The following is a 27,657-nucleotide window of genomic DNA, read 5'->3' on the forward strand; positions in this document are numbered from 1 at the left end:
TTGAATGACCTATATTAGTGGTAAAAAAACAAAGATATCGATGATCTTAATGCGACAATTTAGAATTTCGGTCCAGGAGAGTTGACACAGCTACAAACCAGGATGACGTAGTCAATTAACCCAAACTATTTAAAATTGCCTGTACTATCACCACTCACTTTGCAATTAAAAGTAGTGTGAGTTGTCATCATGCTGCGTAACATAAATCAACCTAGAGAAATCAATATCGTCGCCGAAGCCAAGATTGGACCAACTTAATTTAATTTATACCTTAGCCACGAAAACGTGTGGCCGGGTCTGCTAGTATTATATATGCCTTCACATCAAATAAGTAGCACACCACTTGATTTATTGAAATCAGAGTATTATGAATTTGACCACTCATTGATTAATTTATTCTCAGATATAAGCCCATACACGTATCTGAGGTACTCTTTGCCTATCAAACAAATTTTCGATTTAACAAATCTCATATAATAACCGTCTAAATTACATGTGTAATATTGATAGAACGGATACCACTTTGTTCTTGAAAATGCCCCTCTAATTTCGGCAAAACGTTGTAAAAGGCGATTATAGCTCCAAAAACGCATTTACCTGCCAACTATTGAACAGATCGAGCATAATCGCATGTGGCTCGTAGTTTTTCACAAAGCATTCACTTGAATATATTTCTTTCGGTTGCAATTATTCCAACAAAACAAAATATTTTATGAGCCGATTTCCGTTAGCATTCCAGTCATTCGCAAATTATGAGTTTAGTGCTAAAACCGCAACGTGCAAAAGGATTCATACGCAAATGGTTCAATTGCGAATGGTAACTCGTACATCACGTGATTATACTCGCCAATGGATGTGAACACCCACATACGTACCAAACGCGATTAAATCACCCACATAACAAAATTAATTGAGAATGAAAATTTTTAGAATATTTCGATTGCCTTCCGAGTCTATAAAAAAAATATCAAGTATTTATTTAGCAAGTATTTTTTTATTAATTAAAAAGTCAACACTTTATGGATTTATATTCCAATGACTCTATTTTCCATAAATTATGATTCAGAATTTGGATCTTAAGTCGGGATTATCGTTAAGAAGAGAAAAAAATCAACAAACTTGCCAGAGACTAGCGCAATAAAGGTTAGGTTAGGTTAGTATGGTAGGCCAATAAGTCACACATAGACCAGTCTTGGTCCTTTGCGATACCAGATGTAGTGCCGTCACGTAGTCCACGAGGAGTAGTCATCTTTCAGGATGCCTGCGCGAATTTTAAGAGGTTATGTGGCTTCACTATCTTCCAGATTCTCACACTGAGGACATGACATGCTGGATCCGTTGCCTTGACAATGCAGTTCAAGCGAACGAGAGATGCTCCATTGTTTCTCTGGTACCTTGTTCTTGACATCATCCGTCAGCCCAATCGTAAAGGCGTGTGCCAGTGAGTATTCCAACCTTTCGCAATAAAGCTCCAAACTACATTTTTCCGTGCAATATATGTAACTGTAGTATTCATATTTCCTAAAATACAATTCGTAGTCATCCAAAACCCCACTCCTTTGCTCCCTGGGTTAAGAAACCATTTCGTAGATTTGGTGACTGCAAGCGGTAGTGCTGGGTCGAATCGATGAGCCGCACGTCTGTCGCCGACTACCGTTGCGTTTCGCATTGAAAAACACGCCGACATTTTAAGCCGGAACGAAATGCAATGCGATGACGCAATTAAATTAAAGTGAAATTAAATAGATCTACGAAATGTGAAACGCGAACAAATGATGCAACGTGCCACATGCAACATAAATGCATACACACATACAACGTGTACACAATGGCTAGCTGGCTTGTGAGTTTATATGCCACAACATAATGTCATGTAGACTGACTGTCACACCCAATGTAAACAGATAATTTAATTTGGTTTTAACGTAAAATCGACAGTAAATACCAGAAAGACAACAAAGCACAACAACAATGCCGTTATACAAATGTACAAATTAATGTTTTATTTGCGGTGGCAGGTGGCGGCTAGTGTTGCAGCAGGTGGCAACATGTCGTCGTACATACAACGCTGCTAGACGCAATGATTTCACAAACACACACACAAGGACATAAATTTGCGTATGATTATTATTCAAGGATTAACATTATTTCAACCATTTATGTGCAACAGAGAGATGTACGTTTGTTTGTGGAGCACGTTTGTGGCATGAGTTGTGAAATTTATTGCCCAAACGAAATGGGCAAAATATAAAAATGCAAGCAACACTTCCACAATTTTAATGGTCCTCTAATAGTGGGTTTCAAAAATAAATTCAAAAGCAGTTCACCAGGTGACAACAAAAGTATGTATTTAAAATAATTGTTGTGGTTCCTTAAATAAAAATATTACGATGGTTAAAAGAACAACACCAACTTATAACTTCTTCTTAACTGGCGCAGACACCGCTTACGCGATTATAGCCGAATCAATAATAATGCGCCATTGGTCTCTCTTTCTCGCAAATTGGCGCTAACTGGAAATACCAAGCAAAACCAGATAGCTCTCCATCTGATATTTCCAAAGGAGTGGATGTCTTCCTCATTCTCGGATTCCACCAGCGAGTATCGAACACTTTCAATGCTGGATCGCTTTCGTCCATTCAAACAACATGACCTAGTCAGCGTAGCCGATGTCTTTTTATTCGCTGCACTATCGTCGTATAACACGTGCAGGTCATCATTAAATCGTCTGTGGTATTCGCCGTTGCTAATGTTTAAGGAACCGTACATCTTCCGCAAAACTTTTCTCTCGAAAATTCCTCATCTCGTCGGATGTTGACTTCGTCCACGCTCCTTCACCATAAAGTAGGACGTGAATGATGAGGGACTTTTAAAGTTTGGTTTTTGTTCGTCGAGAGAGAACTTTACTTTTCAATTGCCTACCCAGTCCAAAGTAGCACGTGTTGGCAAGAGTGATTCTGTGTTTGATTTCAAAGCTGATGTTATTGGTGATGCTGGTTCCAAGATAGACGAAATTATCTACAATTTGAAAGTATGACTGTCAACAGTGACGTGGGATCCAAGTCGCGTATGCGTGGATTGTTTGTTTGATGAAAGGGGACATTTCGTCATGTCCTCATTCACCACCAGACCCATTCTCTTCGCTTCCTTATCCAGTCTGGAAAAGTCAGAACTAAAGGCGCGGGTGTTGTGATATCGATATCATAGGCGTACGTCAGCAGCTGTATTGCTTGAGCTTGATTTCAAATTTGCTAAGTTTTACCATCTGGTTGGTAGGAGATCCACGATTTCAATCGCAAACAAGCTGTTTATATATAATCAAGTACTAAAGCCAATTTGGGCCTATGGAGCTCAAGTCAAAACTGTATTGCCTGCATTCAGTGCTTCCAAAATAAGGTACAAATAAGTATAGTTAATGCTCCTTGGTATGTTAGATCCGCTAACCTTCACCGTGATCTTGGTGTGAATGCAGTAGTAAGCGAAATAACCAAACTTGCAAGGACTCACGAGGCTTATACAACATGTAAATAAAGAGGCATCCAGACTCATCGGTACTGCTGAACGAGAAAACCGACTGAAACATAAAAAGCCTTCAGACTTAGCAAGGCAACTGTAGCAGCAAATGAATTTCTCTTACATTTAGCTTTTAATTGTTATTTTTTAAGTTATGAATTTAATTGTTGTTAGTATTTAATCATTGCATACTAGGTACAATTGTAATAATAATAAAAAAGCAGCTGTACACTCTTTTAGAAGATTGTACCTTCATTGTTTAATTCTGCAGCATCAAATTAAAGAAGTCACACGATAAAGGCAGATTCTTTTTGTGCTGCCAAAAGCAGCGTCTCTTCGCCAAGATTTAGGGTATGCGGAATGGGGAGTGGATTTTTCAGGCCAGGTTTGAATAGCTCGGCCGGCAATATATCGGCCCACGCCGCTTTGTTGTTCTTTAAACGGGTAATTGCTATTCGAATATTCATTGCCGCCATAATATTTAAACATTGCCAACAATAACGGTACAATTTCGTACCGACAACAAAACAAAATTATGCTTTTCTTATTGATAATTGTATTACTGGGTTCGCTTTATAGCTCAGATCTTTGCTCATCACGCGCTCAATATTACTGGACTAATGTGACTAGATAATTCAATATAATCTATTATCGTGCATATAAGGCAGTTCAGCACTTGTCTCTAAGTTGCATCTGTGAGAACTGAACAAGGAAACGCATTCATATTGAATCAGGTCTATAATTATTAAAAGTCGCGGAACATTTCTACCCAACAACACGTACGCTGAAATAATTATATTTTCATAGGGATTCCACCTTTTGCTCACGCCCTAAGGTGCCTAACTCCGCACATCTGTACTCCGACGGCTTGCCACTTGTTGCTAAACACTCGGAGGTGCAACCGATATTAATACATGCCAAAATAAACAAACTGCCCGAGTCCACGAACGCTTAACGAAAACCTATTTAACTTCCTCTCAACGCCCCTGCCTTCACAAACCATCATTTCTGACATTCGTTAATTGAATTGAGCCCGCCCCGCCTCAGCGGTTTCGGTAACAATTTGCGGCAACAAGCGTGGTATGCCAATTCTTAACTTTTTCCGCACTTTCTGTGTGCGTCCTCGTAATGTTCTTAGTATACGCAGTTTCTTTTTTTGTTGGTGATTTTTGCCGCTCACTGCAGGGTGCACTTACACAATTGTACGATAACCCTTGCGATTTTTTTTCTCGGCTGTTCTTTTGCTCCTTTAGCCAGCAGCAGCTCGGTTTTGTGCAGCTGCATCTTGCAACTTGCGAAATTGCTTGGCCCCGCTACGCTGAAGCGGCCATAAATTAACAAGCGCATGTAAATGTTTGACATATTTGCATTTGCAACATCAGCAACACCGACTACAACAACAACAAATGCATCACCTTTCGGCCAAGACAACTATTGTACAACAGTTTATTGCCGCGTTGGCAGCGTAAACTACACATGGTTTGGGCTTTGCTTGTTAGCAGCAACTTGCAGCCTGACTGCGTGCAGCCGCATGCAACGCGTTGCCTCGTCATCATCTTGTTCGGAAGTAATTTATCATAAACATGTTGCCCGCTAGTTGTTTGCTGCAGCCTGTCAGTCGATGCTGTTGTAGTTGTTGCTGCGTTTTCTATGCCCTTATTTTGCCGACGTTTTGGGGAGTGCGTCTGCTAGCGGACTCGCTGATTGTCGTGATGTTGCGAGCAAATTACTTTTTGCTGCTGCAGCAACCACATTTCAACGGAGCCACTAGCTGTCCGTCCATCAGTCTACGCCGCAGCGATTTTCAAAAGTCGCCCATTCTCGCTGCAGTGCCGAAGTCACGCGACAGTGTTTTATTTCGTTAAAAAATTGGTATTTAATTTCACATATCCATCGTTTGTTTTCAAAGAAGGTCAAAGAAGATGAGAGATGTGGGCTCAAGAAAAATATTGAGCACAGTATGGTTAGTTAGGGTCTGTGGCTGCTCCTCAGATGAAGATCAGACTTTATATTGTTAGAAAACTTCTGATATTTTGAAGCTGATTTCTTTCAATTCGAGGTAGTTTATCTGGATGAAACACTGTTGATAGGAATAACGAATATTGAATTACTATATAGCATTTTTTACCATAATCTAATATGAAAACCAGAAATCCTATAAGATATACTTGAGGAAACCAATATATTTCAATGACAAATTAGTATTTCTTAAATTCACATTTCATTGATAAACTTCGTAGCACATGTAGGAGATTCCCATCCCATGCAAATTTCAGCTTATATGCTTGTTGACTAAATGGTACTACTTTAAATGACTGTTGTTGCGGTGTATCCAGATTTTGCTACTGCTGCCAGCGTAGTCTGGTGTATAGCGGACTACCGCTACACTTCGCTGTCTACCTTGTCACATCAGCGTCACAGCGATGTGTCTGTCACATCAGCAGCCTCGAAGTGTTTTTTGCGCAAACCACACACCGACCACCGTGAACGAACCCGTGCGCCGAACTGTGTCAGTTTGTGTGCCCCTTCCTTTTTTCTGCTCTTTGCACACATCCCTCTTTAGCTGTCACGTCGCTTGACATTAATCGCGTTCGTGCCGGAGTTAATATTTCCATATTTTCTAAAGTTTTTTCCCTACAGTGTGCAACGGGTATAAGAAGCTCGGGGCGTACACTCGTACTCTATGTATGCTTCCACACATATTGCTTTAAACGATTTACCTAGCGTTGAATGTATCATATGTACGTATATATATCTATATAGTGGTAGTTAAGGTATGCTTGTAAAAAAAAATACGAACTGAAAACTGTTCATTTCACTTTCAGTTATTAAATTTGATTATGTGTTTATTATTTCTTTAAAAGCTTAAGTTGGTTCCTTAAGCCGTATCTCTGTTAGCAACAGATATATGAATACAATACATGCGTACCATATAATTATTCCCAAACCAATTTGATGAGATTCTTCGCAACGACTATTTGAGACCATGTAGAGCTAATCCCCATAGTTGTAGGTCAATTGGTCAAGTGCCAGTTTCCACCATAATCAGTATTCATTATGAACTTTCAAAAGCTTTTCGAGCCGTTGCGAAAACGTACTCTAAATGCGTTGAAACCCCTTGGAAGGCTCACTTTCGGCGAACTTACCGAATTGCCTAGAATTGGCATTACCCGACTGAAGAAGTTTATAACATATGTATTCCCAGCGCTTTGGCGAATCTTAAGGGTCTTTTGATCCATTAGGATTTTATTTGTATCACAAAGACCACTGAAGTGAAAACCGTCGAAGTGAAATCTTCCTGCATATGCAGATATCTGCCTAGTAACCTAACCAACTTATATGTTCAAAAATATCGGATATTTGCGAACGAAGCATTGTCTTTTAATGTCCTTAAGCTATCTCCAATAATAATGTTATCTTAGCAACCACGACGTAAAGTACAAACCTCGCATTAGACAAATCACAAATTAATTATTGCTTTCGAAAGTAAAAGGAAGCAATGTAAAGATTAAAGTCAAGTTCATATTGGTTAATCCATCCTGTGATAAATATTTTACTTTTAACTTCCTATTTGTCTTCTACATTTTGCTGACTTCCAGAATACCCTTTTCCCAATACCATTAAGCTGCTCTGAAAGTGACTCTTAAACGGCTGCAGCAACAGGTGGTCGCAAGAGCTAATGCCCAACTAAACTGACTCGAATTTGCACACACACACACGGAATTTTAGTAACTTTCTGCCAAAAAAAAGATGAGTGAAAAAACTGAAAAACTGGAGAATGATAAACAGACTCACAGCGTTCAAGCTGTGGCATATTTTTCATATTTCCCCGCCAGTTTTCGGCGTTTGCTGTTTTTTCAACAAATTCCATGTTTCGCTTGAAAAGAAAGCAAATAAATGCTGTTTGGTCCTTTGTTATACACACCATATTGTCGCTGTTTTGTTTTCAGCGCCGCCGGCTGTTTTTGTGAATTTTGCCTGGCTGCACGAACTAAAGATGATTTTGCAAATCCGATTTCCTCAAACCAACACCCCGCATCGCATACCAAACGCCGCAGTTCACAAAAACCTGCCGACTCTTGCCAACGCCGCGAGTTGGGGATGACACGGCCAACACATGATGTGGCACGCACATAAACAAAGCCGGCTCAGCGGTGGCATGCCACAACAAGGTTGCGATACCAGCCAACGGCGGCGACTTTGTAGTCACGTGAGCTGTGTGGGCTTCTTAGCTTATTAAGCGCGGTGGCAGCACTGTGGCCTCGCGACGGTTGCGCGCTCGATTTGCGTCTATTGGCCACAGTTCAACGCGCACCACCTCCAAGTAACACCGCTCGTGTGTTAAAATTCTTTGCTTAATTTCTCGTTTGCTTTAACATGCAAAAAACGACAAAATGCTAACGCCCTGGCGCTTCAACGCTTTAAAGAATGAGAATTTTTATGCCGACAATTTATTTACTGGATAATGCTGAAAACGTCAAACGCACATCGAAAGTCGCGACCACATTTGAAAGCTGCGATGTACTTGACTTGTAAAACTTCGCAAACGATGTATACATTTGTGTGCGCGGTGAAAAGTATGAGTAAACAAGATGTAAATCAAATGTTTCCGCCTGCGCCAATTTACGCCATTTCGCCACAACTGATTGTCTGTTTGTCTGCCAGTCGCCGGTCGTGCCAGACGTTCCCCAAACACCCCAGTTGGCCCGCCTGTCTGCCTTATACAAACTCGTACATATGTATATGCGTGCACCAAGGATTAACCGAGTGGCAAATCGACTGAAAATTTATGTACAATGAAGATACAATGAAGCAAAAAAGTAAATAAACACCGCAAAGACGAATCAGCAGCGGCAACAACAAGAACAATAGCAGCACTAACAAGCCGAAATGCAACGAGCACAAGTCACATTGACAGCGGCAGCAGCAGCAGCGCATTCTACGCTCGAAGCGGCTGCAACAGTCGACATGAATTATTTGCGTTCAACTCAATTCCTTTACCACCAATTTCGTTGATGCTCACCCCAGTCTATTTACATTTCAGGATTTTAGGTTTATTTGCTTTTGGATTTGTACCGAAAATAAAAATGTGTTCGCACGCTTCACTTGGCAGCCGCAGCCTTCGCCACAGACACGCATACATATGTACGTGCAGTGCGTGGGCAAAAGCCCTTCTAGACTGAAATGCCTCTCGAGGCACGCTTCCCGCTGCCCACACTCCACACTCTTAAGTTGTTTGCGCCTTTTGTGTGGCAGCGCTCACTCCTTTTTTATTTGCGCTTATTTTATTTGCTTTCGAGACTAAATGTGGGCGACACTGTGGTTAGAGCGAGGCTGGCTGCCGACTTGTGATTGCTGTCGTTGCTGTGCTTACGAATTTACCGATTTCCTGCTCATGTATGAGTTGAAATCACTGCTTAACCCCGTGTACACCCGCTTCGGTAACGGTTAGAAGCTTTCAAAACTGTTTCACAGCAGCGCCGAGTTACTATCCCTGCACCACCATCTTCTATCGCACAGCGGTCGCATTCACCAAGCTGTTGCTGGACAATAATAGCAAATGACTCAAAGCGTAAGAGTTACACCTCAGTACTCGCCACCTAACGTCTGGGATATGTGGGTATATTAAAATGTCATTGTAGTCCATAAATAAACATGTGTACTCATATGCCCCTTTGCATCTGCCTTTTCCGCTCCATTTCACCATGAGAATAAGTGCACTAATGGAAACAGTGGCGTCCATAGGAGGAATTCCGATTTAATATTGTGTTTGCTCTGTGCTTCGACATCAGTAGCTCGCATTTTAAAGTGAGTTGAAATTCCCCTATAATAAACTAATTTAGAAAGGTCAACTGAGACAAAAGTCTCGGATTGTTGTGTTTTTTAATATACCTTGTCAGAGTTACGACTTTGGGTCAATAACGCATCAAAGAGGTAGTAACCCACCAATTTTCTGAGGATCACTGGCGGTATAAGAACAAAATCCACAATATCCAGGTCAAGTAATTGCTGGTAAGAGTATGCCGTCTTGAAATTGTTAGTCACTGTGGACAAGCTTCCTGTATTCAAATTAATATACAAAGCTATTAGGCTAGACTGAAGATAACCTACAACAAATACTCAGTTTTTACCTTCCTAAAACATTCCGTCATAAAAACCGGTATTTTATGATGGTCTGAATAATATGACAGAGCTTCCACCTGTAATCTGTGTTCCAAGACTGATGGACGCGATACTGTCTCTTTGGAGATGTAGATCCCCCATTATCTCACTCCTTTTCCTTTTCGCGATCGCCGGCCAGTCAAGGAGTAAATGCTTTGGTGTCTCCGCTACTAGATCATAGAATCGGTACTAATCCGACGAGTAGATTCCTAATTTGTGCGGATGGCACCTTAGTCTGATGTGGTCGGTGGCCCCCGAGAAACAGTTTGAAGTAGCGAAGTTCCAGCAAATGCAGTCAGCAGCGGTTCCTACTTGCCCGCTACTACTTGCTACTTCCTACTGATACATAGAGATCTGAAAAGTTTCAAGCCGACTAGCGAATGTATTAGAAACTTTCTGATGACAGATATTAACTTCTTCTGTTTTGAGCACTTTAAGACGAGATTCCTACTTTTAGATTTAATAGCAGCTGATTATGGTTACGCATGAGGCAACGGTGTAAATCTTTAGCGGGTGGTTCATATTTGTAGAAAATCGGGTCAGAAAAAAGGCGTGTGAAAGACTGGCGTTACCTAATAGTTTCGGAGCCTGAAGTTAATCCTTTTCAGTACTAGAATTTTGTATTCACGTGCTTTAAAAAGTTTGTTTATTTGGATTAAATCGAATCTTGAGTTCTTGAGCATTAGTCAAGCAGTGGTCTTATATTACATGGTAGTATATAGATATATACATTTTGATATTCATAAATACATATCTAAGATGTAAAGGAATATATGTATGTATGAAGTTATTGGAATAGAACAAGACACGTAGATATAAAAATAAGTGAATATGAAGAAAACAAAGGACACCGTATAGAATAATTCCCCCATACCGCACGCATGAGGACGAGCGTAGAATGAATACCCAAGGGTAATTTGCAGTTTGTTTACTCGAATTCCTCATTTTCGGGGTGACACATTTAAATTGTTTACTTATAGACGTCACTGAGGCAAAGTGGGGCAAGGCAGCAGTATAGCGACTGAGAGACTAATGTGCTAAACACATAGAAGACGACAAGCGACGAGCGACATCTGTCAAATATTAAAATACTAGCGTTCTTATGGGGACAGATTTTTTGACAACAGCACGACTTCACAACAAGAGGGTTGAAGTCTTCGCTGTCGCCAAATTAGAAGTGTTTCTAATTTTGCCGACGACAATGGCCGCTATAGAGCTGCCACTAATATGTGAAATGTAAAATTATTCAAAGTTCAAAAAGTATGACCTTATTTTGCCAGAAGGAGCGTAAAATAGCTTTGATATATCATTAATAATACCAATCGATTATTTAAAACAAATAAATCGACCATTTTTACATTTTTTGCGTAAATAATTTCACTTTAAACTAAATATGTAAATTTTATTGAAGTGAAAGATTTTAGTACGGCAACAATGAAATTGCTGTTTGATATATCGCTGCCGTCTTCAAAATGTTCAAGACGCTGGCTTTAAAGCGACATTTGTGATCAGCCGTCGCTACGTCGTGTCGTGTCGTCGTCTTTGTGTTCAGCACTTAACTGCTATGAGCTTTGGTATGAGTAACCGAAAAGAGCAGAACCTTGTAAAAGTATGGAAAAGTTTAACGAAAATGAAAAAAAAAGAAAAAAAACAAAAGCAAAGGCAAAACAACGACGAAGTGCAAAACCAACACTGCAGCGACATTGAGCAACAAACCGAAATGGAAAGCAAACAGACCCAAAGTTAATAAAAGGAAGCGCTATAAGAGGAAAAACATTAATATGGCATTGCCAAAGACCGTTATGTGTTGACCGTGTGGAGAATTAGTGCAAACATATGAATAGGCAGGATAGTAAAAATAGATTGCTATGAAAGGGGGCAATAGTGAAAATAAATACAAAAATATAAAAAACAATAGAAAGGGTCGACCGATTTCTACAGGGTCATTACGGCAGTAGGAAGTTATTTGTTAGTTAATCGAGCGTGACAAATAATGAACCCGAGACGAAAGCGTGAGGGTGTGAGGCGGCCAACATCTACCTATAACATAAGTAAGGTTCTATATTCATGTTGTATTCTGATTAATTTCAGATTATATGCATGCTCTAAGTACTTACACATACTATAAGAAACTAAGTAAGTACGCGCAATTTCAATATTGTCCATGAGACATTACAACTTTAATGCACTTCTAATAAACTCATATCCTGCATATCCACACTCGCTAGTTGATGTTGGTGTGTGCACTTGTGCTAGTATTACCCGAAAGTCAAATATGCAACTAAAAGTTGTTGATAGTTTGACGGTTGCTTACTCAATGCTGGTGTCTTCAACCCCCCGTCACCTAGAAGCCCCAAAAGCATAATACAAAACTTTGTTTAAATCGGTGGTGTGCAAGGTAAAGAACTGCTGATAGCAAAGGATAAAGTTTGACGCCACAACACTTTAACTTCGTCTTACAGCAGCAGCAGCAACTGAAGGTTACCAATCGCAAACACGCCAGCACCGCTCCCACACAAGCGTCACCAAGGAAACACTTGGCTAAGTCGCCCTTTCCCCAACTGAAATGGCTTCAAGTGCTGGCAACACTAAAAACAGAATGTCACGCTAAACGCTCAAGTAGCGCACGGGGCGGCGCAGGTGGTGGAGGTGGAAAGACGCGTGGTTGGACCTTTTGTGCATGGGGCAATATAATGTAGGTGGATTTGATCGAATGGTGTGGCTGGCGCAACAGTTTATGTCCACTTCATTAAGCGCATTCAAAGCTGGCATCCACCAACGACACTACGCCCGCAAATAAATCTGGGCACAATTCAGTCCCATTGCTATGCGTTAGAAGTGCTACATGCCACAAATGTTTTCGCAAACGTGGCGGTGGCATAGGAAAAACTGCAACCTCAACGCTGTCAAGTGCCAAGGAATGTGTTCAAGTAGGTGAAAGCGTTGAGTTCTACGGCTGTCAGCGGTTACCAAAACTTGTGCGGGTCGTTAGTGGTGTGTTGGCCAAGAAAGTGGTGTTCGTGCAATTAAAGGAAGATCGATAAGAAAACCACCAAAACACAATAAAAATGCTTTCAATTGGAAATGTATTTGTATTAAGTCCGCAACAGTTGTACATAGGCGTCCACACTTAGCAACGGACTGTCGAAACTTCGTAGACGCCCAAAGTGACATGAAAATTACAAAATTCATGCGCTTGTTAGGCGTCACTTCCAGTTTCACTTTTTTCACTCAAACTAAAACTATTCGCCCATTCACACGCACTGCTCCTCGTGTAATTTGCTCTACTCATTTTCAACTTTTTTGCGTTGCTAAACAAATAAATTACAGTTACAGACAGGCGGGCAACCGAGTAGATAAACAAACCAACCACGCCAAAAATGTCAACATCATACTGACGACCATGCAGACCTTACCAAGGACAAAGGAGAGCAGCGAAAAAATCGGAATTTGCGAAAGAGTGGATATTGAGTACGAAAACAATAACGCCAAGGCAATTTCGACAATCAAATAAATAACGAAATATTTGCGGCGGCAATAAACCAGCAAACAGCAACAATAATAGACGCGTGTGGCGTTACTCCACAGATAAACATTAGCACGGCTATTTATCAGATGAGCTGACACATTCATTCATACTTATGTATACTGACTAGTGATGTCACGAGGAGTTTTCGGGAACTCTTTGTTTCATTGCCGGGATTGTATGATTGGTACCGAATTTTAGTTGTTCAATAAATTTTAACACCTTATTTCTGATTGTGTTGCAGCATTATTATTGGAAACTCTCTTTTCAACTCACTTTAAAATAAATGGGTTTTGAGAGTAATTAAGATTCTTCTTCTTAATTGGTGTAGACACCACGTAATAGCCGAAGGATGGGGATGATAAGGGGCTTGTAGAGTTTCGGTTTTTGTTCGTCGAGAGAGGAAATATGGACTTTTAAGATTTAATAAATAATCCTTTTCTTTGTCCCAACAGAAAAACTATATCATTTACGCTAAATAAACAGCAGAAAGCATTACGTTCCTCAATCCTTACACCCACAGATTACACCGTCACACAAAAAAAATTGGTTCTGACTTGGGGGCCTTCAATGTGTACCTTATGTTTCTGGGGTCGCTGAATCTGAATCCGAGGTACATTTAACTCCATCAGATCAGGGTTTTGACATAAAACCAATATGTAGGACAGATTTTATAAATCGGATCCGCTTGAAACTCGTTACACGGGAGTTTTCCGGGTCGGTCCAATAAGGCAGATTTTTACAATACGTCAATGTTATCAATTAAGATATTTATAGTATTCCTAAATATATAATAAGAACGGTATTCCGGTAGGTATCCAAACCAATTCCTTGGGGACACATTCTTCGGCTGAACTCAACGGCAAAATGAGGAAGAAACACAAGTAAACACCTCGAGTAGATAATTTAAACGACTACTTGGTACTATATAATGAATAGTTAATTGGTCCCGTTGCATAGGGATATCCGTTCTTCCAGAAAACATGAGCTCACTTATATTTTGATAGAAATTATACACCAAATACATACTGAATTTATTTTAATTTACTTTGAATGATAATTTTTGTTCATATTCGCATCAAGTCACAAGAGGAATACCGCTTTTATCAACAAAAATTGGTCACCATTCCCTACATGCACTTTTGAAATAAATACCATCCATCTCCGTTGCTCCAGTCAACTAAGATTTCGGGATTAAGTGACTTAAGCACATATGCTTGTATGTGCATGTGTAATATAAATAGTCTTCACTGTTTACTTCATCTCATTCTCAGAACGAGCTCAATCTCTGCCGGGCATAACAGACCAAAACAAAAACATGCGAATAAAGCAACAAAAAAAAAATAGTTTTTCACTTAATATGCTGCACTGATGAGCTGCCATTATGAGATTCTTTTGCTATTGCTTTCTTTAAGTGTTTGTAGCCATTTCTTATTTGGTCGGTAATGATTTATATGGATGGAAGATAATTAAGATCGGAAGTAATATTGCGTAAACATTATTTGATTAAATTGGCAAGCCAAAAAGGTAGGCGAAAAAGAATTGATTACAGTATATTAATTTCACATACGAAGGCGTTGGAGTATTTCTTGGGGTTGGATATGTCATCGGCTTTAATGGAACATTACAGCTTACTGTATGTTAAGGAATAAAGTTGGTTAATATACAGGAATTAGCCAATTATTTCAACTTATTTGCAGTATACTATTCATTCTTGTATATGTACATACATATATACGTATGTAAATATTTTATGTTGCTTCTTCTGCGTAAAACTTGTCAATCCTCTATTCTTCTTCTTCTTTCTTCTTAACTGGCGTAGAAACCGCTTACGCGGTTATAGCCGAGTCCACAACAGTGCGCCACGCATCTCTCCTTTTGGCGGTTTGGCGCCAATTGGTAATACCAAGTGAAGACAGGTCCTTCTCCACCTGGTCTTTCCACCGGAGTGGAGGTCTCCCTCTTCCTCGGCTTCCACCAGCGGGTACTGCATCGAAAACTTTCAGAGCTGGGGCACTTTCATCCATTCGAACAACATGACCCAGCCAGCGTAGCCGCTGTCTTTTTATTCGCTGGACTATGTCTATGTCGTCGAACAACACATACAGCTCATCATTCCATCTTCTGCGGTATTCGCCGTTGCCAATGTTTAAGGGACCGTAAATCTTCCGCAAAACCTTTCTCTCGAAAACTCCTAGTGCCGTCTCATCGGATGTTGACACCGTCCACGCTTCTGCACCATAAAGTAGGACGGGAATGATGAGGGACTTGTAGAGTTTAGTTTTTGTTCGTCGAGAGAGGACTTTACTTTTCAATTGCCTACTCAGTCCATAGTAGCACCTGTTGGCAAGAGTGATTCTGCGTTGGATTTCAAGGCTGACATTATTATCGGTGTTAATATTGGTTCCTAGGTATACGAAATTATCTACAACTTCAAAGTTATGACTGTCAACAGTGACGTGGGAGCCAAGACGCGAATGCGCTGACTGTTTGTTTGATGACAGGAGATATTTCGTCTTGTCCTCGTTCACCACCAGACCCATTCGCTTCGCTTCCTTATCCAGGCGGGAAAAAGCAGAACTAACGGCGCGGGTGTTGTTTCCGATGATATCAATATCATCGGCGTACGCCAGGAGCTGTACACTCTTGTAGAAGATTGTACCTTCTCTATTTAGCTCTGCAGCTCTTATAATTTTCTCCAGCATCAAGTTAAAGAAGTCGCACGATAGCGAGTCACCTTGTCTGAAACCTCGTTTGGTATCGAACGGCTCGGAGAGGTCCTTCCCGATCCTGACGGAGCTTTTGGTGTTGCTCAACGTCAACTTACACAGCCGTATTAGTTTTGCGGGGATACCAAATTCAGACATCGCGGCATAAAGGCAGCTCCTTTTCGTGCTGTCGAAAGCAGCTTTAAAGTCGACAAATAGATGGTGTGTGTCGATCCTTTTTTCACGGGTCTTCTCCAAGATTTGGCGCATGGTGAATATCTGGTCAGTTGTTGATTTTCCAGGTCTAAAGCCACACTGATAAGGTCCAATCAGTTTGTTGACGGTGGGCTTTAGTCTTTCACACAGTACGCTCGATAGAACCTTATAAGCGATGTTAAGGAGGCTTATCCCACGATAGTTGGCGCAGATTGTGGGGTCTCCCTTTTTGTGGATTGGGCAGAGTACACTAAGATTCCAATCGTCGGGCATGCTTTCTTCCGACCATATTTCGCAAAGAAGCTGATGCATGCACCTTATCAGCTCTTCGCCGCCGTATTTGAATAGCTCGGCCGGCAATCCATCGGCCCCCGCCGCCTTGTTGTTCTTCAAGCGGGTAATTGCTATTCTAATTTCTTCACGGTCGGGCAATGGAACATCTGTTCCATCGTCGTCGATTGGGGAATCGGGTTCGCCATCTCCTGGTGTTGTACTTTCACTGCCATTCAGCAGGCTGGAGAAGTGTTCCCTCCACAAACACAGTATACTCTGGTCATCAACCACTAGATCACCGCTGGGGGTCCTACAGGAGTGTGCTCCGGTCTTGAAACCTTCACTTAGTCGCCGGATCTTTTCGTAAAATTTTCGAGCATTACCCCTGTCGGCCAGCTTGTCAAGCTCTTCATACTCACGCATTTCTGCCTCTTTCTTTCTTTTTCTGCAAATGCGTCTCGCTTCCCTCTTCAGCTCTCGGTATCTTTCCCATCCCGCTCGTGTTGCGGTCGATCGCAACATTGCGAGGTAGGCAGTCTGTTTTCTCTCCACTGCGAGACGACAATCCTCATCATACCAGCTGTTTTTTTGGCTTTTCCGAAAGCCAATGGTTTCGGTTGCAGCTGTACGTAAGGAGTTTGATATGCCGTTCCACAGCTCCCTTATACCGAGATGCTGATGAGTGCTCTCAGAGAGCAGGAGTGCAAGTCGAGTAGAAAATCGTTCGGCTGTCGGTTGTGATTGCAGCTTCTCGATGTCGAACCTTCCTTGTGTTTGTTGACGTGTGCGCTTTTCTACACAGAGGCGGGTGCGTATCTTAGCTGCTACAAGATAGTGGTCCGAGTCGATGTTGGGACCACGAAGCGTACGCACATCAAAAACACTGGAGACATGTCGTCCATCTATCACAACATGATCGATCTGGTTGCGAGTGATTCGATCCGGGGACAGCCAAGTAGCTTGATGGATTTTCTTATGCTGGAATCTAGTGCTACAGATGACCATATTTCGGGCCCCGGCGAAGTCGATCAGCCTCAGACCGTTTGGTGATGTTTCGTCATGGAGGCTGAATTTTCCGACTGTTGTGCCAAAGACACCTTCTTTACCCACCCTAGCGTTGAAATCGCCAAGCACGATTTTGACATCGTGGCGGGGGCAGCGCTCATAGGTACGTTCTAGGCGCTCATAGAAGGTATCTTTGGTCACATCGTCCTTCTCTTCCGTCGGGGCGTGGGCGCAAATCAGCGATATGTTGAAGAACCTCGCTTTGATGCGGATTGTGGCTAGACGTTCATCCACCGGAGTGAATGCCAGGACTCGACGACGGAGTCTCTCTCCCACCACGAATCCCACACCGAATTTGCGCTCCTTTATATGGCCGCTGTAGTAGATGTCACAAGGACCCACCTTCTTCCGTCCTTGTCCCGTCCATCGCATTTCTTGGATTGCGGTGATGTCAGCCTTTACTCTTACGAGGACATCAACCAGCTGGGCAGAGGCACCTTCCCAATTAAGGGTCCGGACATTCCAGGTGCATGCCCTTAAATCATAGTCCTTTATACGTTTGCCGTGGTCGTCATCAAAAGGGGGGTTTCTCATCCGAGGCCTGTGCTTCTTATTCACTGGTTATTCGTTTTTATGTGGTGGGACCCAAGCCCTACGCACAACCGCATAAGCGGGATTCGCCTTCTCACTTTAGCTCGCTTCCAGACGGATGTCTGTTGGCTACCCAGAGGATACTTGGTCTAAGACCGGAAGTTGTGAGCTGCTTGAGCCACATGTAAAAGAATCGTTCCTGGCCACTCCCAAGTGAATGGCAGTCAGAAACTTTCCTCACTTACGTGAACTTCTACATATGACTCCATCCTCCTCTATTATAGTTCATAAATGCATGCCAAACCCAGTTTTAGGAGGAGTACCTTTAAGGATATAATGAGGAATACGCGATTGGCTTATGTATGTATGTTGGATATCGAGGAAGCCTTTATTAATGTAAGAACGGAAGTGGTCATTGGCGTGCTCGATATATTTGGGTAGAAACGAACTTTAAGTATATCAGCTATAGTCTCCTATGCGATAGAACTGTGGCCGCGAAATGGTGTAGTGCATATGCACGTCGAAAGTTAAATAGGGGCACCTCTCAAGTCGGGATTCTCTCTCCATAGCTCTGGATCTTGGTGGTGAACAAACTACTGAGGAACCTCGAAGATCGAGGCTGCCATGTGATAGCATATGCGGATCATGTAGCTCTTATGGTAAAAGAAAAATTCCTAAAGACCATATGTGAGATGAGCGCTGAAGTGGCTTAGCCATTAATCCCAGTGACAGTGAACTGGTATTAATTTGAAGGAGGTACAAAATTTGATATGCCACTCCCCCCTCATTGGGAGACAAGGTGATGTACCTGGGGCTTATCCTGGACAAGAAAATCTCGTGGAAGCCAAACATTGAAGAGAAAGTGAGAAAAGCTTCGATAGCCCTTTACTGCTGTAGAAGAGCTATTGGAAAAAGGGAGTCTCACCAACGGGACTCTCACCAACGGTGGTTTTTGGCTCTATGAAACCATAGTTAAACCAATATTGTTTTATGGAGTTGTCATCTGGTGGATGGCGCTCGACAAGGTCACACCAGCTAAGCAATTCTCCAGTTTTCGGCTGCCAGACAAATGCAGCGTCTTTCAGGCAGAGATAGCTGTCATTAAGGTACTGCTGCCTTCTTTAGACAGGTATGCACTCACTCCGACAGTAGAGCGGCTTTATTAGCATTGAAATCAATGACAGTATGCTCTAGTCAGCGCTCAAAACTGTCCAAGTGAGATCCAGATATCTAACCTAACCTAAATTAAAAGTAATGCCATTTTATTTAATATTTTTTTAAAAAATTAGAAGACTAACTTTAAATGAAAGACACATGCATGTACCATAACTATGTCTGTATAGTTGTAAGTTTTCGAAAACTTTTAGAATGTACTTGTACGAACTAAAAAAGTAAATAATTCTATTTAAAGCGGAAATAGTTAGGAAATCTTATTCATGGTCGCAATAGGGAGCTGCCCGCCAGCAATCGATGATACATTGTCCACACTGAACTTCCGCAAGTACACATATAAATATATATATGTAAACGTACTTGTGTAATATGCATGTAAATTGCTGGTAGTGGGAGAAAACTTTGAATTGCGAACTAAACTTATATGTATGTGAAAGGGATGATAAGAAATGGTAGCAACCGCTCACAACTCAAAGGATTGAATTTGATTTTTACCCTCTAAATTTAAATACAGACTTATAGACAACTACATATATGTATTTCTGTACATATGTTAGGGCTAGTAAACGTACACAACGTGACCTTTCTGGGTGCCAGGAAAAGTTGAAATCTTGTCGAGCTCATCTGCCGGCAACGCAAATTGAAAGAGCCAGCAGCATTCACCAGGAAATGTTCCAGGCAAACATAAGCCAAGCGGATGCACAGCAACATTGGCGTGGAATAAGGAAATGCTATGCGGATTTAAGCGTACTTCTATGTAAACACACTGTTATCAAGATGTACACATCAAATTGCTTAATCATGGCCAACAAATGCGAGGCTAGCCAGCAGCGATAACTGAAAGCCAAAGAATCAATTGCAGCAGCTAACCTCGACAAGCGTACTCGAGCGTGGCGAGGGCGCAGAAGCAAGACCATTGGCCAACGGCTGCAGATGCGGGTTGCAACACAACGTTGTGGCGGACTGAAGTCGGCGAAGGGCTTCCAATGATTGGATGTGATTTGCGTAGTTGATGTGCGCTTTTGTAATTTGAAGTTTGAGCGAAGAGTTAGTACAACAAAAGCGGCAGCCGAGTATTGCTGGGTTTGAAAAGGAAGTGAAACGAACGCTTGCAGCGTGCAGGCAAAATTTAAGCTGTTGCTGTTAGTGAGTTTATGTAGTGGAAGTCAGAATGCGGTGAAACGTTATTGGCTAAAACGGCAACTGCTTAAGCAATCGTCTTTAAAACCTGCAACTTAAACTATCAACAAGCAAGAAATGCTGGTGTGGCATAATCAAAATATGCAGTCATGGAGATAAGTACCAACTCACTTGCTGAGTTGCAGGTTGTATGTATGTACTTATAAAGTGCTCGTTAATGTTGGCTTTCGCTGTACATCTTGTTGTTATTGTTACTGTGACGCATTTCTTCAAGCTTGCCCACATATCTAGCGTGGCCATCGAGATTGATTGCACTCATAATGGACGAATGAACTGCCAACACAGCACAGCAGCACATCTTTAGATGCAATGCTAGCAGTTTGTGGCAAGAAGCTAGCGCAATGATGCAAGCTGTTGGCATTGTCATGCCCTAAACAGTCATGTCACTGCTGCAAAGGCGTTCGCATATGCATACGCAGCAGCAGCAGAATCGAGGCTTTCTGCACCTTAAAAATAAACGAAAAATTTGCATAAATACACACACGCATCTATGGATATGAGCGCACGATGACAGGGCGACAAATGCGCATTACATATGCAGCAGACAGGATTATTTGGCCACAGGCGAACCACACGGCAGTTGCATGTAGTAGCCAAAATCGTTTCATAGAAAAATTGGCTGCCTAAGCAATGAGAGTGCAACACACAAAAGACCAAAAGACCACTCGCCCGGTTGGCATGCCGCTCCTTCGCCTGCTTGAATAGATTAAAAGTGCACTCAACAGCCGAAATTGCAAATTTCAAAAGCACATAAATAAATAAATAAAAATTCAAACAACAACAATACGAGCAACGCAATCGACAATTGCAACTGCTGCAACGTACATCAGAAATAGCTGAGCTGTACTCGTAGTGACGGATGGGTGGCCGGCATAGAGCCACCGCAGGCAATCTCTGTGAATGCAGTGCAACTGGCAAACAGCAAAGATTCTCTAGAGTACGTCGTTCAGCGCGATGAGGTGCACTTGAGTGCGGCAGACTGCATGTTGCACGTTCAACACGTCTTGCAACACCACGTATTTGTATGCAAATCAAATGTGTATGGCCGTAGGAGGCGACGTCTAGGCAAATGCAAGAAAATCCCACACGAACTGGCTACGGAAAAGTCCAGCAGTGCAGCTGAAAGCGAGCACTGGCAGGCTAAAAGACGACCCATACGAGTATTCCAAAGGCTTTTTGTCAACTCACATGGAACGTGCAGCATCCAATGGAAAGTCAAAGCCTGCGAGCGAAAAAATAACAAATAAAAAAGGCAGCTCATTTGAATTATGCATATGCTTAGGAACAGCTTCAAGGTATCACCAACAACAACAAGCAACAATATTTGCATTCAATGCATGAATTGCCAGAGCAGCACATAAGAAGCATAGAAAAACTTTGCCAAAAAAAAAACTAAATAAATAAAACGTGGCAACGCAAGTAGCCAGGCAAAATTTGATTGAACTTGAACCTAAAAGGCGGCTGCAGCGCTTTGTCATAAGAAAACTTCCACTGAATTCTCTTTAGTACGTAGAAAATATCATTAGACTTTGGCATTAATTTCAAATGGATTTTTGTTGAATAACTTTGGAAAAGCACAAAAGCGAAATATAAGTAAAGGTGGAAATTGAAAAACTCACAGTCAATAGTTTTAATTTTAGGCTGCTGCAATACAAGGCAATTTACATGATTTAATAAAACCTTAAAGTTAGTCGATGTCGAGAAATTTGTTTTTATTAGTGATGACGATGTCCTTCTTAAAAAATCTAATTAAATTCTTTATGGAAAAGTTAACTTACTTCCAAAATACAAATATATAGTTATACCTAAAGTATATGAATGCTGCTAGCGAGTATCTTTGCCCTTCAACGAGAGTTAATGCTAAGTTTCCTGAACTAGACTTCAGTGTTCTCATAAAAACTAGGAAACTAATATTATTAATAAATATTGTTAATTGGCACAAATAGTGTAACTATCAACATTTTATATGTGGTTTCCATAAGCATAATTACGGCATATCGTTAGGTATTTAAGAGTCAGAATGATTTCTTAAGACTACAGAAGGTCATTGATTGGATAATGGAGAAATAAGACATAATAGTCATTCGTGAAGACGATTTGGTATGCTCTGGCTTGCCAAATTATGTAACTGGAATAATGGATGTAGTTCCTCACGTCGACTAGACGATTCCGATTAAAATGAAAGTGATGAAGAGACATATGTATATGTACATGCTTTACTAAGCGCAAAAGAGTCGATCAGGGTAATTTTTGTGAACCAGTTCGGAGATGGGTTTCACCTAATTATAACATGAAATATCACTCCACTAATTAGGTTCAAAAACAACTTGTTTGGGAAAATTATTGACATTTATGTTCTTACAATGACTGCTGAAAATAGCGCTATGTACACCAATCAAAATAACAGACATAAATTTGACCTAAGCATAGAATAAGTGAAATGATTTCTTGGAGTTTTGCTTTTGAGTGGTTATCACCAACTTCCGACAGAGCGTGCTTGTTGTAGTGTAGATTACCATATTCGTGCTCTAGTGGTTGTAAATGCAATAAGTCAAAAAAGGTTCTTAGAAATCAAAATAAACCTGAATTTTGTTGATAACGGTTTATCCACTAGTTCAACTGACAAAAGAGGGGAGACCTCTATGTTATCTCATTCGGAGAGGTGACTAAAGATCCGCTTGGTGAACGAGTAGTTAAACTCTTAAAATATGATTATCGTTTTGACAATAATGAGATTGCAATAGTACGACGGAAGAACAATAATATGGTCACAATGGGAACAAATTTTGATTACATAGAGCCCTTAGGAAAAGTACAACGATGGTGTAATACAGATTTTGAAAGTTTAATTTCCGACCTCTAGTTTAATGTGTTTTCTGATGATCCTGCTAGGATTTTTGCAGACAACGCGGATACAATATCTTCCAGAGGGTTCGCCAGAAATTACGTCACAATGGCAGCGTTTAAAATATTTTCCAGTCAAATTTCTATAGTCCCTAATTAAATATGTTTCTTCGAGACAATAAAAAGTTTGAACTAAATATTTAATTTTTATAATTTTTCATTTTTTATCATTATTGATCTTAACAATGATTGATAATTCGCTTTTATGAAGTAAGCATTACTCCTCAAAACTTTTTAAGTTTACAAAAGTGAAAACAGCTGTTGCTACAATGTTTAAAACGATGAAACAGACTTATCTGCCCCGCTAGTGTGTCATTTAAATTTCATACAAGTCTAATCTTGAAAATAAAAATAAGATAGATTTACATTTTAAGAGCTGCTTAGCACAAAGCAATCGCTTGCAATTAAAAGCTCTAAAGGCAAATTGAAAATGTTTTCCCTAAACTAAGCAAATCCGATTGCTTCGTTCCACTCATAGTTGGCTTGCGTTTTCTTCTTGTGGCAATGTGATTGTGGCAGCAACAGCATGACGCTTACATAATTAACGTACGTACATACGAGTACATAGCAACTGTGCATATATGCATGAAGATCATGCGGTGCACAACGTCGGTGTAGGCCTGTCACATCGCCGTGCTGCACCTTCTTCCATTTCGCTCAAGAAGCGCACAAGTCTGCGGAAGCGATGGCAAAGTGATCGATTGCATTCTTCAACAACTGCGCCTGCGCCCCGCCGACTCGCGCAGCCTACTTCTACACCATATGTGCGTATGCATATTGGTACGTGTGTGTTTGAAGGTTCGCATTCGCATTCGTCGTGTCTTGTTTAGCTTGTTGGTTTTTTGAAATTTATAGCGTGTTAAATTTACCACCAACTGGTAAAATAAATTAACTACTTCTTTTTCATTTTAACTGGTTTGTTTATCGGTACACAAATGTGCACCGTTGCGCTTGTGTGTATGCAACGTGTGTGCTACATGCCAGAAGCGTGTGTTGAATACAAGTTCGTGTTTTTTTTTTGTTTTTGGTTTTCTGCTTTTCATTTGCAACAAAACGTGGTGGCCGTGTTTGCGTTGGGTTTAAAAAGTTCAACATAATTAATTTGGCTCATTTTGAAGCTGCCGCTCCTGAAGTCGCCACTCAAGCCACTCAAGCAAAAACATACTTGAGGGGCCTAGGCATAGCACAAACGCGCACACACAGTTAACACTCTGGCTACCAGTTGAAGCGTCAGGTAACATGCTGGAAAAGACACACACACACTGCCGTATGCCCGTATCTTAACGTATTGAGGCTCGCAACGACGACTGTCAGGTTGCTTTGAAAGCTTTCTGCGTGCCATTAATCATAAGACCAATATGTCCAATACAACCGTTTTTCGAACCGACGACTGGGTTCCGGCTGAATGGTCACTTACCAATCGAGCGTTTACACTCTAACTCGGCATTCACTTACGAATTGCATGCATTTCCATTTGCACATGACGGTCATACATATATGTATAAGTACATATATATGCGCTGTCGCCACAGTACACTAGACAACGTGTTTTGCTTGCAACATGTTGCTGCAGCCAAGTCGCTGCATATACACATTCATGTACGTGTGCAGCTGTCATTTGAAGAGGGCGTCAAGTCATATGCATTAACCCTTATTTACAATATTATTATTTACCTGCTAGAGAAATGTAATTGAGGTATTTTTGTATGAATAATCAATAAATCAACGTAAAAATCATTAGTCAGGTGCCATCAGGAAAATTTATTAGAGAATTTAAATAATTTTTAAATAAACCGTGAGACTCGGTCGCCAATCTAATGGTTTTTGGCGGTGACGACGGCGACTCCTGACTTCTGCACGGACAAATTACTGGATAGAAAAATAATAATTATTTATTATATTATTTTTCTTTAAATTATTATTCTTCTTCTATACCGAAGGAAACCAAATTCAAACGAATCTAAAAGTATATATCTAAAGTACGTAATTAGCAAAGGCTACACTTAGAAAACTCACATGGAATAATAGACTTATGCATTATGCGTTTTATAAAAAAATTACGTGTAATACGGAACGGAGACTGCGTTTCCCCAATCTTTTCATTTATATAGCGAAGACGCATGGAAGATTTTTCAGATCTTTAGGTTAGGTTACGTTAGTCTGGTAGGGCAATAAGCCACACATAAACCAGTTTTGGTCCTTTGCGAGACCAGTTGGAGCGCCGTCATGTAATGCACGAGGAGAAGTCATCCTTACGATGTCTATGCGAATTTTAAAAGGTTATGTGGCTCCATTATCGAAACCTCTTCCAGATTCTCATATCATGAGGCCCCCAAATGCTGGAGGTGTTGGTATAACAAGAGACGTCTTCATTGTATTTAAAAAAAATGACTAATTCACTGAAAGAGAAGCTCGAAACAATGCCTGACTGCACAAAATTCTCATTCATTAGACCTAAGCGAATCCTATCTAAGTGGCCTTCAACAACTCGCAGGATTTCAAAAATGTATTCGTAACAACCCTTTAACAAGTTCCCGAAAGTAATCTATTAACGCATTTCTCAACTTGATCTTGCCCAAACCTGGTCTATCCATGCTTCACAAATGAAATCTTCTAAGCCTTACATTAAATTAATTTTTTATACCAAACATTATGCAGTCTAATAAGTGTTAGGTAAACTTATAAAATGAAGAACTTAGCTTCTAATATGAAAACAAACTTTATCATTATTACTTCAGTACTTTAAAGAAAATGTGCTGTAAAAATGCAAATGCTAAAACAATAATAATAACAATAATTCGTAATTATGTGTGCACAGTGCAACCGTAGCTGCATTGTTGCCGCGCGTTGTCTAGTGACGTTTCCTTCCGCCAGTTTGCCGGCTGTTGCATAGTTGGCGCCAACAACCACGACTACAATATTGAAATAGCTGCAGCGAAAAAATATAAAAAAAAATGTTGTCAACTGGCGGCTGTTTTATTTTACGCATTTTTGCACAGCGATTTTTTTTTTCGATTTTGTTGTGCTTTCTTCAACTCAGTTCTTTTTCCGACGTTTGTTTTGTTAGTCAACCGCCATTAGATTACAAACTTTTGCCGCCTTTTAAACCGTCAGCCAACGCAAACGGCGTTTACACCTTTCGACGTTTGGCTCCCCACAGATTTGCTTGGCCTTCGCTTTTTATCGCTTTCCCTAAAGGCAATTGCATTATTTTCCACAGCGAATGGACGAAACAATAAGAACAAATCATTCTTAATGCCGAATTCCACTGCACTGCCGCATACGCGCCGAGGCAAGTGAAAAATGTAAAAATATAAATACGCGCAATAAAAGGCACTACAAAAAGCAACAGTTATACTCGCAAACCAGCAAGTCTTGTGCAAAAAGCATAATAATAAATAAATAAATAAAAAGAAATGTGAAAGTAAACTTTTCGCTGTTCATAATCCAGTAGCTGATTATGCGCCACACAAAATGTTGCGAGTCAAGTCGACAGGCAGGAAGCAGGCGGTCCACGCAGACAAGACGAGCAAATTATGCGGCCACAACGCTGCAGCAGCAGCAGCATCAGCGAAGGGAAATGAGGTAAGAACTTTGCAATGTCTGTGACACTTTGGCAGCAACAGTTTAACCGCCTTCCGCCTCTTTGCACTCAAGCGTTTTCAATACTTCCGAAAGTCTTGCGAGTCCTTCGGCAAAGTGACTATACACTTGTGGGTTTTAAGCACAGTCGTACTCACCTGAAATAAAAGATAAGAGTTTCGATTAGTTGGGAAGGAGTTTGTGCGAATTAATGTTCAGGTAGGCACTAACTGATGCAATAACTATATTGTTTTATAAGGTAGTATTACTTCAAACTTCTTGTCTATATACATATGTACGTGCTTTAATAACTTTTCCTACTTAACCATTACTAAATATTAGAACCTACACCAAATCCGAAGAGATTTTTTACTTCCATATCCGTTAATTAGCGAGGATGCCCAAAAAAATGAGATCCAAGGATCTTTTGCCTAGATCTCGCAAAGGTGGGATATTCCAGTAGGAAATGTTGGAAAGATTTTACCACATCCTCTTCTAAGCAGCTTCTGCAGCTAACATCTGGTAATTTTTTTTTAGTTTGACCGCGTGAATTCCGATGGGACAATGGCCAGTGAGAACTCCTATGACTAGGGAAACATTGACCTTGCTGAGGGCGAAGAGTTTCCATGACCTCTTAAGATTTACTTTGGGCCAAAAGGATCCAGCAACAGAACATGTACCAGTGACTGTCCAGCGCTTACTCAGTTCACAAAGAAAAGCATTTAAATAAAAATGTTCGCTCACGAAGTTTAACTTGGAAGCTATAATTCAAAAAAAAAATATTTGTGTTACGATGAATATTGC

The 27,657-nt window shown here is 40.8% G+C and overlaps 1 protein-coding gene across 3 annotated transcripts in view; it reads right to left on the reverse strand.

The window, feature by feature from the left end:
• The window catches only part of LOC105217953 (tyrosine-protein kinase Dnt), a 150,153-nt gene that overhangs the window by 73,146 nt on the left and 49,350 nt on the right, over positions 1 to 27,657 (reverse strand). Inside the window, exon 2 of one of the 3 annotated variants that reach the window (XR_008470468.1) lies at positions 598 to 27,011. The exons of the other annotated variants lie outside the window; for them this stretch is intronic. The gene's annotated coding sequence lies outside the window, so the exon portion shown is untranslated. The remainder of the gene's footprint in view (positions 1 to 597; positions 27,012 to 27,657) is intronic. 3 annotated transcript variants of the gene reach the window in all.

The sequence above is a fragment of the Zeugodacus cucurbitae genome, chromosome 3 (genome assembly GCF_028554725.1).
Source record: "Zeugodacus cucurbitae isolate PBARC_wt_2022May chromosome 3, idZeuCucr1.2, whole genome shotgun sequence".
NCBI classification, from domain to species: Eukaryota; Metazoa; Arthropoda; class Insecta; order Diptera; family Tephritidae; genus Zeugodacus; species Zeugodacus cucurbitae.